This window comes from Berghia stephanieae, chromosome 10, assembly GCF_034508935.2.
Source record: "Berghia stephanieae isolate SIO BIC M18660-M18661 chromosome 10, UCSD_Bste_1.3, whole genome shotgun sequence".
NCBI lineage: Eukaryota > Metazoa > Mollusca > Gastropoda > Nudibranchia > Aeolidiidae > Berghia > Berghia stephanieae.
In genome coordinates this window covers 10346440-10362751 of record NC_088369.1, presented here as the reverse complement: position 1 = coordinate 10362751, position 16312 = coordinate 10346440, and the positions used below count along the sequence as shown (strand labels likewise).

Sequence of the window (16312 nt, the reverse complement as noted above, 5' to 3'; positions counted from 1 at the left end):
TCCAATCAAGGGACGCTACTCTTCCACTAATCTCATTCCCTATAAACTTACTGTCAGATAGCACAATCCCAGATGGATGGCTGATATAGGGTAGTTGGTAGTTTTTTGTGATATACCTTTGTATTATTGTCATTAACCAGTTAACTGTCGTACTCGAGAAAAACTCGTGTATTTAAAAATTTGGCAAGAGAACTCGTCTTTCAAATATCGATAGATTTAAATGACCCTCAATCGTGGCAAAAACTCTCAAACCTGGGACTTCACGGTCTTCTTTAAAGTCCCAGGTTTGAGAGGTGTTTTTTTTTTGGTTTGTTTTTTTTTCCTCCAAGATGAGGGTTCTGTAAATCGATCGATATTTGAAGGACGAGTTTTCTGGTCTATTTTTTAAATACATCTCTTTCCAGAGTATGGCTGTTAATTGGTGAACATTGCCTTGGGCTTTGCAGATTCTATCACAATTAAATACAGTTTTGTGCTTTGTGAGGCAGACTTTTAAAGCATTTTGTACTCTGTAGACATAATGATGATCGTAACAGTTACAAATTTTGTTGTAAGATCTGGATCATAATTTATTGTCAGCATCACATAGAAGCAATAGATTGTCTTATTTATTTAGAATTTAGAAGGATAGTGCTGTTACATGCTTGGATTGTGCTAATCGTATCATCAATGCTAGTTAAATAAATCAAGTTTTGTGATTTGGATACATGAATCAAATAAACCCAGCAAATTGCCAATCTCCCCAGCACATTACAAAGCATTTTGTGCTTCTAAAGACATGTTGATTTACAATCTAATCTAATTGTAGTACCTTATTCTAGATGTCAGTTTTGCATAAAGGCAATGCATAGGATGGTTGGTGTCTTATTTAGAGGTTGATAAAAAATATTTTCTTCACTGTAAGATAAGGTGTTGGAATAGTAGTAAGCTATGGAAGTCCAGCTGTGTTGTGCACTGATACACCGTTGAATCTTTGATTCTTGATACATGCATATCCATTAACGTTTTCTTGTTGTCGTCACTTTGTTTTGTTGTTGTTTTACTACAATTTTTTAAATGTTTAATTTATTATTTTCAAAAATATTTGTGTATTCATACCAATTATTATTATTCTAATTTTTTTTTTTTTTATCAACCCATTGTATTTAAATATTTTGGCTTAGGAAAATTGTTATGAATCTGTTTAAAATGTGTATTGTTCATATTATGAGTATTTGTCATATAGATTAGAGGAATCAAATTTGTTGGAAATCGGCAAGTACCTGGTTTCTATTTCATGACCTACAACCTTTGCCTCTGGCAAAGTTCAATTCAAAACGGTCATAGTTAGTACTGCCAACTCTGAAAAAAACCCAAAAAAAAACCAAAAAACATATTTAAAAGTCACAGGTTTGAGAGTTTTTACAAGATGAAAGTTATTTTGATTGATCGATTATTTGAAGGATTAATTTTCTGGCCAGAATATTTTTTTTAATTTTTTTTTCAGAGTACAGCAGAGTAGCAGTTGTTTTTTTTCTTTCTTTTTTTTTTCTTTTTACTTTTTTTTTGTTTTTTTTTTTCTTCGGCATGGTATTGTCTTTTGTCTGTCATGTCAAATAGATGTTTACTGTGAAATCTTTGTCCATGTCATGTCATACATGTTAACGGCACACCCTTTGGGGGTTTTGTTGACTGTACGGACATATTTTTTTCTTATTGTTTGATTTGAAATTTTCCAACTTTATTCGTTTTCTCCTCTTATCTATTTTTTTTTTTTTTTTGGTTTTGGTTGTTGTTTTTTGTTTTTTAAAAATTTGTATGTTATATATTTCTTTTAATTGAGAAATAAGTATTTCTCAATATTTTACACTCTTTCTCGCCAACTGCATAACTTGCATTACATTATTGCAAGGATCTTGGAGTTTGGAGAGATTAGAGAGAAATTTATGAAGAGAAAAGAACGTCCTAAATTCTAATGACTAATTTCTTAGTCTTTAGGATTTAGTGCTCTCAGTCTCATGTTGTGTTTCTGAACTGTTGATCATTGGTCTCAAGGCAGTGGTGGTTCTAGACTTAATAAGAAATTTCACAATTTAATTCCTTTTATTTATTTATTTTGTTTAATCATTGCATGATTAAAATGAATAGCTAATGCTGTTGAAATTTTGAAATTATTTTTTTATAAAGATTTGAAGCTAAAGAAAAGAAGCTTATAAAGTTACTTATAACTTGGTAAATATAGGATAGACCACACTGTTATTTGTAACTTAAAAAACACAACTGGGATAGAATTGAATCGATATAGGCATAGGCTAGACATGAGTGGTCATTTTGCCTATCACTATCACAATCTGATCTGTTATTCATTGGCAAATACGTACACTACATCTCAAGCGTCAAACACCTAAAAGGGTAATAATTGGTAAATTACTTTTAAAATATGCTTATCGAATTTGGACACGAACCAGATTTCCTCTTATTTAGGCTTTTTTTTTTTTATGCAGAGCAGTTTTTGTCCTAAATTTTCAAGTATTTCCATGGTAGAAATTCGGGTCCATGTTTCTGTGAGTGACAAAGCCTTGATATGATAAAAAGTTTGACACTTGGATTGTCACACTCTGCTTTTGATTTGATGAAGAAATAACTCGTGTTCATCTGGAAGGTGTTTGCATGTTGATATTTATGCCTCTTTGCCTTTGACTGACAGTATCTTTTAAAATAAACCATGTTTTAGGATGCCCAGCTTAATCCATTTGACATTTGATTGAGTCATTTTATAGAAAATATCCTTTTGCTGGAAAAAAAAATGTTTATTTAGAATTGAAAGTTTTTCTTCCAATTTGAAGAAGAAAATAAGAATAAAATAACCAAAATATAAATTTTCATTGATCTAAAGCTGGGCATTCTTCAATATACCATCTTTTGTCAATGGACAAAAATAAAACTCGAAAAGATTATGTTATGGAAGATGTTTCCTATACCTACCCCCATGCAGCACTGAGGGAGGTCAACTCTTGCTGTCTCTTCTATCCCCTCACGTCTGTATTCCTCTTCCACAGGGCTTTCTGTCAGTGTGGACTTGAATGAGACTATTTGATTTTGCCCAGACTCTGGGTGGGTTCTAATGTTGAATGGGAAATAGTCATATTATGTTTTATGGGAAATTAACTTGTTCCCCCCTTTCTTGTAAATCATTAAAAGTACTTAGTGGCAAACAAGAACACTGCTGTCTAGATATTGGGTTAAAAAAAAAAATGAATGACTTAAAACACAACATTTGTCACTACAAGAGCTTGAAAATTTTTTATATGTATGGGACTATGGAGATGGAGAGCTTTTACTTTTACTGCAGAGATAAAAAAAATAAGAAAAAAAGATCCTGTGACTTTGTCTTGCTAGGAATTTCGAATAGTCTCAGACTTGTGACTTAATACACAGAAAGCTCTTCGGGTTCTTTTCTATTCTCTATTTGATCTAATATTCCCTTCTTTTTTTTACTTTCTCTTTGTTGGAACGAAACTCTTTTCTAGATCTATAATTTTTTCGCTGTCCCTTATTCTTCCCTTTCACCATCTCTCATGTGGCCTAAAGATGTCACATAGTGCTGTTAAACGACTTAAAACAAATATGAAATGAGATAATTGTTTTTGTTTATCTTCAACGCTTATTGATAAAAAATTGCAGTTTGAAAGCCCCCAATCGTTATGATATTGTAGGAACCTCTGTTCAAATTAATGAAGTTTTGAAGGAATTTTTACTGGGTGGAGTTCCTTACCTCCCATAGCACTTCCTGTGTCTTTTATCCCCTTATATATTTTTAACAACACGCTTTCTGTCTTTGTCTTGGAATGAGATTACTTGGTTTTGTCCAGGCCCTGGCCGGATACTCTAGCTGGGAGGGAAACAGTTAAATGTAAAGAGTTTTGGGAGATGATATTTTTTTCCTTGTAAATCATCTCTCTGTTATGCACTGTATTGTTTTTCACATATTTTATATGATTTGTAAACGTTTGAGTGTAACTCTCTTAGTTGGGACCTGTGCTTGTGTCTGGATGAGACTTTTAGGTGATCTCAAACTAAGTACTTGATAGTGTGCTCTTGGAATCTACATCTGTTTCCTATTTGAACCAATTCCCCTTTGTCTTACCTTTTCTTGGGTGCTTTAATTTTAATTTCAATTTTACTATCCCATTTTCTTCCTTTTTACTGGCGCTGATATGACCTTAATGTGTTGCGAGTGCCGTAAAACCCTTTAAAACAAAGAAATAGTAACAACATGATATTTTAGGAGGAATTTTCAAACAAGAGAGTGTTTCTACAATATTATGAGGTTTGTGATATTTTGACATTCATTGATCATAAATGCCGTTGGATGCCAAAATGCTTTAACCTTTTTATGGTGCGATTTGAATTCACTCTAACTGATGTCATGTCTTAGTCTTACCCTTTTCACCTGGAGAATAGCAGCTCTGCTCTCCACTGGGTGGGGATCCTGACCTCCCATAGTGGGCAGGGAGGTACATACTGTATCTTCTATCCCCTTATATCTATTTTCCAACATGCTTTCTGTCTTTGTCTTGGAATGAGATTACTTGGCCCTGTTCGGAGTCCTGGCTGGGAGGGAAGCAGTCGAATGCATAGTTATTGTTTTGGGAGATGATATTTTTTTCCTTGTAAATCATCTCTCTGTTATGTATCATTATATTTATTTTTAATGTATAATGTAAGCATTTGAGTGTTTTCCTCTTTGTTGGATTTTGTGCTTGTGTCCGGATGAGACTTATAGGTGATCTCAAACTAAGTACATTGGTGGTATGCTCTTGGATTCTACATCTGATCCCTATTTGTTCCTAGTTACCCTTTTGTCTTACTTTTCTTGAGTGCTTTAATTTTAATTCTAGAACTTTTTACTATCCCATTTTCTTCCTTTTTACTGGCGCTGATATAACCTAAATGTGTTGCAAGCGCAGTAAAACCCTTAAAAACAAAAAAACAGCTCTGGTCTCCATTTGAAAGTTGCCATGTCTGCTGATATGACAAGACAAATGTAAGAAATTCCGTTACACCATGAAAGGGATTAAAGCAAACCTACATGTACGATCAGAGTGGGCTTCTCTGCAATACCAGCTGCTGTAACCAAATGTTTTTTGTCAATTTTGAGTCATTAAGATTCATATGGTTTGCAATATTCATTGGTGAAATATAAATTGGAAACTCGGGGTCAGAAACGTCCCCTTTGATAAACGGTTTGATTTTCGTTATGCATTTCAAGTATAGATCTGTCTCCCTTTTAAAAAAATTTGATGTTACTGATTTTGGATCATATTAGTATTTGTTATTATTTTATTATAATATGTTACAGTGAATTACATAATCAGTCTGACGGTGAAAAGGTTTGAATTGAGATATTGCCAAATTTAGTTAGGTCAATTTTTATCAAAAAGAGTTCTTGTCATAAATGATTAAATCAATCCTTTTTGTAGGTCTTCGGGAAATATTAAAGCTTAATTTCACTTCTAAATATTTTTTTTACAACTAGTCAAGTTGAAAACGTATGAAATTTGAGAAAAGTTACTGGATACCTTTCCCATACATCTGACCATAACTTTATGAAAATCACCCGATTTACTTCAAATAAAGATTTAAATGCTCTGGGGAGCATATTCTTTCAGAAAATTAAAATTTAAAAAAATGCAAATCCAAAATTTTCCCCTTCCGACTGATTATGTTATGCAGTGACACATATAAGCTGGATGTTTAGTTCTGTTTTCAGAAGTTTTTCAACTACTCATTTCAAAAGATTTTGTATCCTCCATTTTGGGAGATGTTTATTTCCTCCACAAACAGAAAATGTTTCATTTTTCTTAGAATTATTTGGTGTGGCAGATCTATAATGATTGGGAGGCATGTTTCGAAAAGATAACTCAATGTCTTTTTTGTCTCCTGTAATCTGATTTCATCAGAAATGTCAACACATGCTTGTCAATTGGTCAGGGTTTGAATCATCTAGTCTTAGCTTTAAGTGAATGGTTGAAACTCTTTCAGGTTGATAATAATCGATCGACTTCATTCCAGTAATACAAACCCCCTCCCTCCATCCCACTTCCTCTACACCACCATTTTGAATCAAATTTACAATTACAACATTATTCCTATAATGTAGAGGAGATACAACAAGTTCTATGCAGTCGATTGAGTAAAAAGTTACCGGATGTGGTTTTGCCATGTTTATCTGAAGATCTTTTATGACCTTTATTCTTTGAGCTTTAGACAAAGATGATGAACTCTGACCTTTAGACTTTGATTCATTGTATATAATACACAGTTGGTTCACTTTGGAAAAAAAGAAAATGTGTAATACTAACATTGCCCAACATTTGTTTTTTTTTTGTTTTTTTCATTTTCATTTCATTTCCTTTTCATGCAATTGCTGTAGTGACCTTGTTCTTCCATAAGGTCTTTTGTACATTATATAAGATGTTATATATCTTGAAACCGTTTTGAAACAAAATACATGTTCTAATCAGTGGTGTTTAGAATTCCCCTTAAGGTGGTGGCGTAGGCATGTTGGCTGCCCCTGAGTCGGTGGATTCTAAGCTGGTCCACACACAACCTTGCTATCTCATCTTTTCCCCCCTCTAAATCAAATGTCCTTTCAACTTGGCATTGTGTCTTGGTTCTTGAAAGGAATCCATTGGTTTTTGGGTGAATCCTGCATGGAGTCTTTTGCTTACAGGGAGACAGTCAAATGGATTGCAGTTTGAGAGAGATATGGTTTTCATTGTAATGCATGCCTCTATGATTAATTATGTCATTGTTAGGATTTTAGGATTAATCTTTTTCTTTTCTTTTTTTTTTGTAACCCTGATTGTGGTCTCCTGACCTCCTCAAAGTGGACGTAGAGGTCACTTTTGTCTTGTCTTCTATCCCCCTTTATCTATTTTCCCTTTCCGAGTTCTGACTGTTTTTGTTCTGGAATGAAATTGCTCTGACTATCCCATTTTCTTCCTTTTTATTGGTGCTGAAATAACCTTAAAGTATCGCAAATGCTGTAAAACCCTTAAAAACATAAAACAAGTACTTTGTAAACATTTGAATGTATCCTTCATAGCGCGATCCTTTGCTTGTGCCTGGATGGGACTTTTAGGTCATGTCAAAATAGGCACATTGATGGAACTGTCGTGGAATCCTCTGTTCCGTATTATTTGTCTGACTTTTCTTTGGTGCTTTCAACTTCATATCTACAACTTTTTCCCAGTCATCTTCCTTTTAACTGGTGATGATATGACCTAGAAGTGTCGCTAGCACTGTAAAGCCTCTTTAAAGAAAATTAATTCTTATTGGTAGCCATCTGAATGTATAGCGATAGTATTGTATTCTTGTTGGGTCCTCATCTGATCTCTGATGAATTAGTCTCCCTTGGTTTTAAAGGTTTATTTTTTCTTTGGTTTTATAGCTAGAATTTGATCTTATAGCTATTCTATCATCTTCCTGTTTACTAGCGCTAAAACGACTTAAAAGTGTCACAAGTGCCATAGAACCCCTAAAAATGTAATCAGATTTGTTATAAAATGTATTATGTCAAGATACGAATGGCATTATTATCCAGTAGATTGGAGATCCCCTCAAGGTTGGCAGATGTTTGCCCTTTGAGCCAGGGGGAATTTTAACCTTATCTTCTATTCCTTTTTTTAAAAAATCGTTTATTCATTTTCTGTTTTAGTTTTAGCATTGGATCGTGGATCCTTTGGTTTTGCCCAGGTCCTGTCTGGATTCTTTTTCTGATAGAGGGAAATGGGTGAATAGATGATCTTTTTTCTTTTTTGAGAGAGATGATATTCTTTCCCTGCATAAAACATCTCCATGATTTTGTTTTGTTTTTAATATCATATGCATTTTTCACCATTTGAGTGTATCCCTTTTAGCTGAGAACCCGTGCAGTGTTAGATTAGAGTCAGTGGTTTCTGACCAGGTATAAAGGAATGCCTAGGTGACGATATCTTATGATGTTGGGTGGAAGGGCATAATTTTTAAAAAATAATTTATAAAAGTAGATTGCTCTTGGATCTATTTTTTTTATCACTTTTGAGCTTGTCCCCCTAGTCTGTTTCTTCTCAAGTTCGTGTAAGCTAAATTTAATTCTTTTCTCTGTTTCATCATCTCGTCCTTTTGCTGCTACTGATATGATCTAAAAGTGTAGCAAGTGCGATGTAACCCACAGACCAAATAATCTCATGTCAATGGCTTCTGTAGCCTCTAGCCTCCGTGAAAAGTGGTCACACCGAAAACTACTTCAAATGATTAACTTAAATAAAAATAGACACACTGGCTAACAAATCAAAATGTTGTCATTTTGAAATCTGGTTACAACCTTAAAATGCTGACTCCATACTTCCCCATCAAGCAAAAAGAATTGCGTTCAGTTTACTTTTTCCTTAATCAATTATTGAAAATGGAAATTTTTAAAAAAGGGATTCATGTGTCTTTGAATTGAAATCACTGACTGAATCTTCACTCTCTCCCCGATGGCAGAAATTAATGGTATTTACATCATAACAAAATAAAAACCACACAATATCCACTAAATGTACTCATTGCTCAAGCTGAGATATGAGAGAGCAGGCACTGGTGTAAGGTATAGGTCTGAAAAAGTGTATATGGAACAGTCCCAGACAAAGCAAGAAAGAAAAATACCAAGAAAAAAATATTTCTTTCTTGCTTTGACTGGCCCTGTTTCATATCAATGCTCAAGCAAACAGCAACACTTGAGTATTTAGGACGTGGCATGAAACTCTCTTGAACGAGATAAGCCTGTTATAAGACCCTGTATGTACAGAGCTGCCTACTTGGAATTTCAAAAAATTCGTATTTTCCAAGGGAAAAAAGAAAAAGTCACTTTAAATAGCTTTAGAAATAAATAATTTGCCCTCATCATGATCCAAAATGCTTCAAAGTCCTGAATAATATAGGTTCTGAGGAGCTAAAGTTTCCTTTTCAACAATATTTATTGAGTCAAAGAAGCGAATGCTGTTCTGTAGCTGGAGCCCAAAAAAATTTCGTATTTCTACAATTTTTTTGTAGTACTCGGCATCAGCAACAATGATCTGGCCTGTTATTCTATGTCCTGGAAAAGCCTTTTACAAGAGCTTTTTTTTTTTTTTTACAAAGACTCAACCTTGGGTCGCCCACATTTAGACCAAAACACCTTTGAACCACAGGTCACAAGCAACATGTCACTCTATAACCAGGACCTCAAAGTCACATAAATAAACTGAATGAGGTGTTGATAAATGTACATAAAAATGATGTAATAGTTTAAAAAACAAACAAAAAAGAACAAAATACCAAACACAGAACGTTTCAGGTTCATTACCCTTCTTCAGACACATTTTTGTACATATTCCTTTTTTTTTTTTTTGTCTAGCGGCGTAGGTATTCACTTTGAGTTGTTGACAATAATATATAGATATGACATCTAATTCAAGTGTAAAGAGAAATCTTCTCACTTGCACCCTGACATAAAGGGAGGCAATGAACGTACTTATTTCAATATACATTGTGCCCAACGTCATTTCATTTTATTAAGTCGCTTTGCTTGAATTAAAATATATATGTTTGAAATTACAGTCATAGATAATGACTTGTCCTTTGGATTTCAAATTAACCGATAAAATTTATTTTTTGGGGGTATTTCTATACCTAAGTGCAAATGATTGTATATCATCAAAGCCCTTGGTGGGGCAGGAGGTCACTTGCTGCGTCTTCTGTCCCCCTATATCTGTTTTCTGAGTTGCTTTCTGTCTTGTCTTGGAATGGGATTACTTGGTTTTGTCCTGGCATTTGCCAGAGTCTTTGGCTGAGGAGGGAACAGTCAAATCTATGGTGTAAGTTTTAGGATTAAAATATTTTTTATTTTTTTAATCCTTGTAAATCAACTCTCTATTTTGTACTAATTATAACTTGTAAACATTTGAGTGTGTTCCACTTCTTAGTGGGATCTTGTGCTCATGTCTGGATGAGACTTTTAGGCGATCTCAAACTTAAGTACACTGATCGTGTTCTCTTGACTTGACTATCTCATTTTCTTCCTTTTTACTATCACTGGAAATGTCTTAAACGTGTCGCAATTCAAGTACCTACTGTAAAACCCTTAGAAACAAAACAATGACAATAGTGTTTAATAATGTCAATGAATTCGAATCTGAAATGGCCATTATTTTCGAATGGACTGGTTTTATTATAAATATTATATGCACTTTCCTGATTTAAAAAAAAAAATCTCATTCTCATCCTCTTGTTTAAAATGCAGTACTGCTGTACACTGTCAAAATGTCAATTAATATTTTAGCCACCATACTGTTGCTTCACGTTTATCAATTATATTATTTTTCCTTTTACATATGTATGAGTTGTAAACAATTGAGTGTTTTCCTCTTGGCAGGGACCTGTGCTTGTGTCTGGATGAGACATTTAGTGATCTCAAACTGATAGTATGCTCTTGGAATCTGATCTACATCTGTTCCCGATTTGAACCAATTCCCCTTTGTCTTGCATTTCTTGGGTACTTTAATTGTAATTCTAGAACTTTTTACTTTCCCATTTTCATCCTTTTTGATTTACTGGCGCTGATATGACCTCAATGTGTTGCAAGCGCCGTAAAACCCTAAAAAACAAACAGTAAAAACAAATCATCTATTATGTCAGGCAAAGACAGTTTGTCATTGAACTGCAGAATAGACAGTTATTGGACTGAGGGGGACTCAGCGGATCACTGGGATCTTCTATCCATTTTAATTCTGACACATTGAAAAATCATGCTCGAAAAACTACTCAAGTCAAACGCGACGTAAATTCAAGGTTTTCTCCCTGATAGTGTGCTCTTGGAATCTACATCTGTTCCCTATTTGAACCATTTCCCCTATGTCTTACTTTTTTCTCAAGTCCTTTTAACTGTAATACATCTAGAATGTTTTTACTATCCAATTTTCTTCCTGTTTACTGGCGCTGATATGACCTAAACGTGTTACAAGCGCCATAAATAAAAGATTTGTTGCCACTGTTATTTGCATGGATGAGACGGATTTGATATTAATTTTGCTATTTTTAGCAAGGTGTCGTTGACTACACTTGCAGGCTGGGACTGGGAATGTCACTTTCTGAATCTTTTATCCCCCTTTATCTGTTTTCCTTTCCCATATTGCTTTCTGTCCTTGTCTTCATAATTTATCACAAAACTGGAAAATACATTTTACCAATTCTGAAAATTATTGAGTGAGAATGGACTTGGTTCCGTCCCAGTCCCATAAATCCAGTATCCACTATTTTATAACTATTGCTTCAAAGACTTAGTGAGAGAGAAAATGGAAAAAGGCTAAGCTAAATAGGTAAAGGTTACGTTTGGTAAACTCACTCATTTCTAGAGATTTTTGCAACTTTTCAAAATTGGAATAAAAAAGGTATAAAAAATGAGCATGTGCATAGATAGTTTTATTCAACTTCCATTTATATGTAAATATAAAAAACATTATCTTTGATACTACGCCTATAATTTGTTTCAGAAAAATGGGGTAAAGTACGGTTATAGTCGGTGTTAGGGCTGAGTGAGTTAATCCCCACACATAATTTGTGTCCATCCGATACTTTGATGAATGTTGTAAAATTGAAAGACTCCTTATATTTTTAATTTTTTTTTAATTTTTGGGCTGTTCGTAACTGTGTAGTGCCCCCTGATATACCAAAATAATGATAACCAGATAGAATGGGACACAAACCAAGAAGTTTTTCAACATTTAACAAACAAACAAAAAAAATAAAAATAAGGAGGGAGGAGGGTCTTTTCAATTTGATGCCACCCAGCACACTAATTGATGGGCACTGCATGGGTAAACCAAATGTGTAGAATATCGAAGTGACAAATTAGGGAGCCGGCTGGCCCTGGTTGGTGTAAGATAAAGATGTGAAGAAAAAAGTGTGTATGAAACTGTCAGTGTCAGTCAAAGCAAGAATGGAAAATTCAACCTGCCTTGACTGGTAGTGGAGACAGGCTGATTTTAAAAAATCTTAAATAATATGTCTTTCTTGCTTTCTCTGGCTTTGTTTCATTCATACATACTTTTTTTTTCAGACCTTTAATTGGGTATAATATCCGATCCCTGTCTGATGTATTGATAGTAAGTAGTACTAGTACAATCTTTTTGTGAAGTAGTGATTTATCGACTTGAGAGCTACCACAACGATGACAGTGACAGAGAGGGATACATTAATATTAATATTGTGACTATGATTTTGACATGACTTATTTATGCACAGAGCTGAACTTGCCTCCTCGGCCATGCTGATGATGATGATGATAATACAGGGTGTTTTTATTTTTTTATTTTTTAATTTTCTAATCAGTTCTAGCTAAAAAATTGAAACATTAGCTAAAAGAAAGACACTATAATTTTAACCCCGAAAACAAAACTAAACAGGTTTTTGCATAGTTTGTAAGATTTATCTTAAGTTTCGATTCAATGTATATATATATATATATATATATATATATATATACAATATTTAGCTGTTAAATTGTGGTGCTAGATACAAGTAATACTCTGCAAAATTTGGGTGCATGTTTTCAAGGGCATTGGCAAGGCGGGTGGTTGGATGGGAGCATCACCCTTGAATCATATACCTATGATGTTCGCATGGGTGTACGATCCGATAGTGATGTCGTTTCTTCTTCTCTTTACTAGCCTATCCTGCTTCTTTGGTTTGTGATTGTATTTTTGACAGGGGATATTTTTTTTTCTGTAAATCTTCTGCCTGTTTGTTCTTGGTTATTTATAATTTAGCTTATGATATCTTTAGGTTATGATTTTGATTTACATTTGTACTATTTTTGTTAGATTGCTTGTTTTTTTGTTTCAGCGGTCTCTCATATAACCTCAATTGTGTTGGAAGAGACCTAAAGCAACAAACAAACAAAACAAAAAAGCATTGGCAAGATCTTTATTAAATCACAGTCAATAATAAAATAAAACAATGGTTTATTATTATCCTTTTGTCTGATATCTTCATGACAAGAGTGAGCAACCAACAAATATATTTTATGTAAGTTGTGTAGTGTTTATTTTATTTTTATTTATTTTTTTTTACACGCAAGGTGAAATTAAATAAAAACATGCACAAATGTAAAATTTATGCACAATTTTATAAAATTGGTTGTTGATTTGCATTATCAGAAACAATCATGCGATCAATTTGTGGGTGGGGATCCTGACCTCCCATAGTGAGAAGGGAGGTACATACTGTGTCTTCTATCCCCTTATATCTGTTTTCCAACATGCTTTCTGTCTGTCTTGGAATGATATTACTTGGTTTTGTCCTGGCCCTGGACGGATTCCTAGCTGGGAGGAAAACAGTCAAATGCATAGTTGTTGTTTTGGGAGATGATATTTTTTTTCCTGGTAAATCATCTCTCTGTTATGTATTATTATATTTGTTATTTTGAATTTATAATGTAAGCATTTGAGTGTATTCCTCCTTGTTGGATTTTGTGCTTGTGTCGGATGAGACTTATAGGTGGTCTCAAACTAAGTACATTGGTGGTATGCTCTTGGAATCTACATCTGATCCCTATTTGTTCTCAGTTCCCCTATGTCTTACTTTTTCTTGGGTGCTTTATTTGTAATTCTAGAAGTTTTTAATATCCCATTTTCTTCCTTTTTACTGGCGCTGATATAACCTAAATGTGTTGCAAGCGCCGTAATACCCTTAAAAACAAACAATCTGCAAGGATTTAACTAATATGTTTTGTCAGGGTTATTTTTAAAACTTGTAATTACATAATTTTAATATTTGAAAAATACCCCGTGTTATCATCACATTTTCTGGTTGTTTTTTTAAATTTTCTTTCTGTTGAGACATATTTTTAATAAAATCTAATTGCAGTGGTTTTGAATTTTGTCCAACTTTAAGTGTAAATAAATAGTATTGCCCTCCTGTAAATATTACTAAATTTTGACATATTTTATGTCTTTCGCATTTTTTTTTTCTTGGTTTGTTTTTGAATTGTTTTTTTTAAAGGTGAAAGCACTCACTTTGTATGCAAATAATACGATGAAAGCCTGCAGTTGGGTCTCAGCATAATATTATATGCTAAGGCTGCTGGGTAATTGCTTTAAGTATAGTAGAATAAAAGATTGAACACTGCACTGATACACAATAAACATCTGATTGAACAATGCACTGATACACAATAAACATCTGATTGAATACTGCACTGATACACAATAAACATCTGATTGAACAATGCACTGATACACAATAAACATCTGCTGTAGTCATTATGCATGTTGGGTGCATCTATCACTGAACTATTTCAATCATTAAACAAGTCAACCTATGTACCAATATGAAGACAAATTTGATGAAAGAACCAAACACAGCAAGCATTTACTACAATACAGCCATGCTTTTATTTTTGTTCCAATTTACGGCTTGTGTAAATTTGCCCCAAAATGTGTATATATTTACATTCACCGAGAAGAGACTTTGAGACCAATGAAGTGAATCAATGTATGTTCCCCCAATGATAAAAGGAAGATGATGGAATATGTAAAATACAATTGACACCGAAGCTGGGATACAATATTATTGAAATACAATGTTTTCTGGTTCTATCCTACTACTACTATGTACCTACTAATTTATTGGCATAAATATGAGTGTGAATTGTTTGGTGGCATGCATTCTTTTGAGTTGTTGACAGTTAGATTTAATTCCTTTTTTTTTTAAAGCAGTTGGTCACTATGAATATTACTATTATTATTATAATTATGTTCATTAAATATTCTTTTGAACAAAATGACAACGAAATAATATTGTTGGTCTCTCTTTCTTGTGGAATTGAATGACAAAAGAAAACATTTTTAATAAATAAAAAATAAACTGGGACCAGATGAGTGAAAGGACCTGCTGGTATAATCACCCGTCTTTGGACTAGGAGGCTCTGGGTTTTGGTTGGTTTTAAGGGTTTTACATTTATACCTCCCATAGTGGGCAGGGAGGTACTTACTGTGTCTTCCTGGGTGGGGATCCTGACCTCCCATAGCGGGCAGGGAGGTACTTACTGTGTCTTTCTGGGTGGGAATCCTGACCTCCCATAGCGGGCAGGGAGGTACATAATGTGTCTTCTATCCCCTTATATCTGTTATCCAACATGCTTTCTGTCTTTGTCTCGGAATGAGATTATTTGTTTTTTTCCTGGCCCTCGTCGGGGTCCTGGCTGGGAGGGAAACAGTCTAATGCATAGTTATTGTTTTGGGAGATGATATTTTTTTCCTTGTAAATCATCTCTCTGTTATGTATTATTCTTTTTATTTTGAATGTATAATGTAAGCATTTGAGTGTGTTCCTCTTTGTTGGATTTTGTGCTTGTGTCTGGATGAGACTTGTAGGTGATTTCAAACTAAGTACATTGGTGGTATGCTCTTGGAATCTACACCTGATCCCTATTTGTTCTCAGTTCCCCTTTGTCTTACTTTTTCTTGGGTGCTTTAATTGTAATTCTAGAACTTTTTACTATCCCATTTTCTTCCATTTTACTGGCGCTGATATAACCTAAATGTGTTGCAAGCGCCGTAAAACCCTTAAAACATAACATAAAAACATTACTGTGTCTTCTATACCCCCTTTATCTGTTTTCCAACATGCTTTCTGTCTTTGTCTTGGAATGAGATTACTTGGTTTGTCCAGGCCTGGCCATATACCTGGGAGGGAAACAGTCATACATATAATTAAGAGTTTTGGGAGATGATATTTTTTGTCTTATAAATTATATGTTATACAAGATATTAATTTCTGTTTTACATATTATTTGTAAACATTTGAGTGTGTTCCTATTGGCGGGGACCAGTGCTTTTGTCTGAACGAGACCTTTAGGTAATCTCAAATTAAGTACACTGATAGTGTGCCCTTGGAATTGGAATCTACATCTGTTCCCTATTTGAATTAATTCTTTGTCTTACTTATTCTTGGGTGCTTTACTTTTTACAATCTCATTTTCATATATATTTTTTTACTGGCACTGATATGACCTACATGTGTTGCAAGCGCTGTAAAACCCTTCAAAACAAATAACACTTGTATGTCTTATTAGCACCAGTAAAAGGAAGAAAATGGGATAGTAAAATAAATTATAGAATAACAATCAAAGCACCGGAAAAAATATAACCATCAGTACATTAAAGAGAGAGATTATACATTTGACTGTTTCTCTCTCAGCCAAGGACTCCAGCATGGTCAGGACAAAACTAAGACAAAGACAGAAAGCAAGCTGGAAAAGAGATAT

General features: G+C 33.9%; 1 long non-coding RNA gene across 1 annotated transcript in view; it reads right to left on the bottom strand.

Moving 5' to 3' along the window:
• The window catches only part of LOC144980488 (uncharacterized), a 145991-nt gene that overhangs the window by 829 nt on the left and 128850 nt on the right, over positions 1–16312 (bottom strand). The window contains exons 3-4 of the long non-coding RNA XR_013646904.1: positions 4974–5358; positions 15–4432 (exon numbers count right to left, since the gene is read on the bottom strand). This is a non-coding gene — a long non-coding RNA (uncharacterized LOC144980488). The remainder of the gene's footprint in view (positions 1–14; positions 4433–4973; positions 5359–16312) is intronic.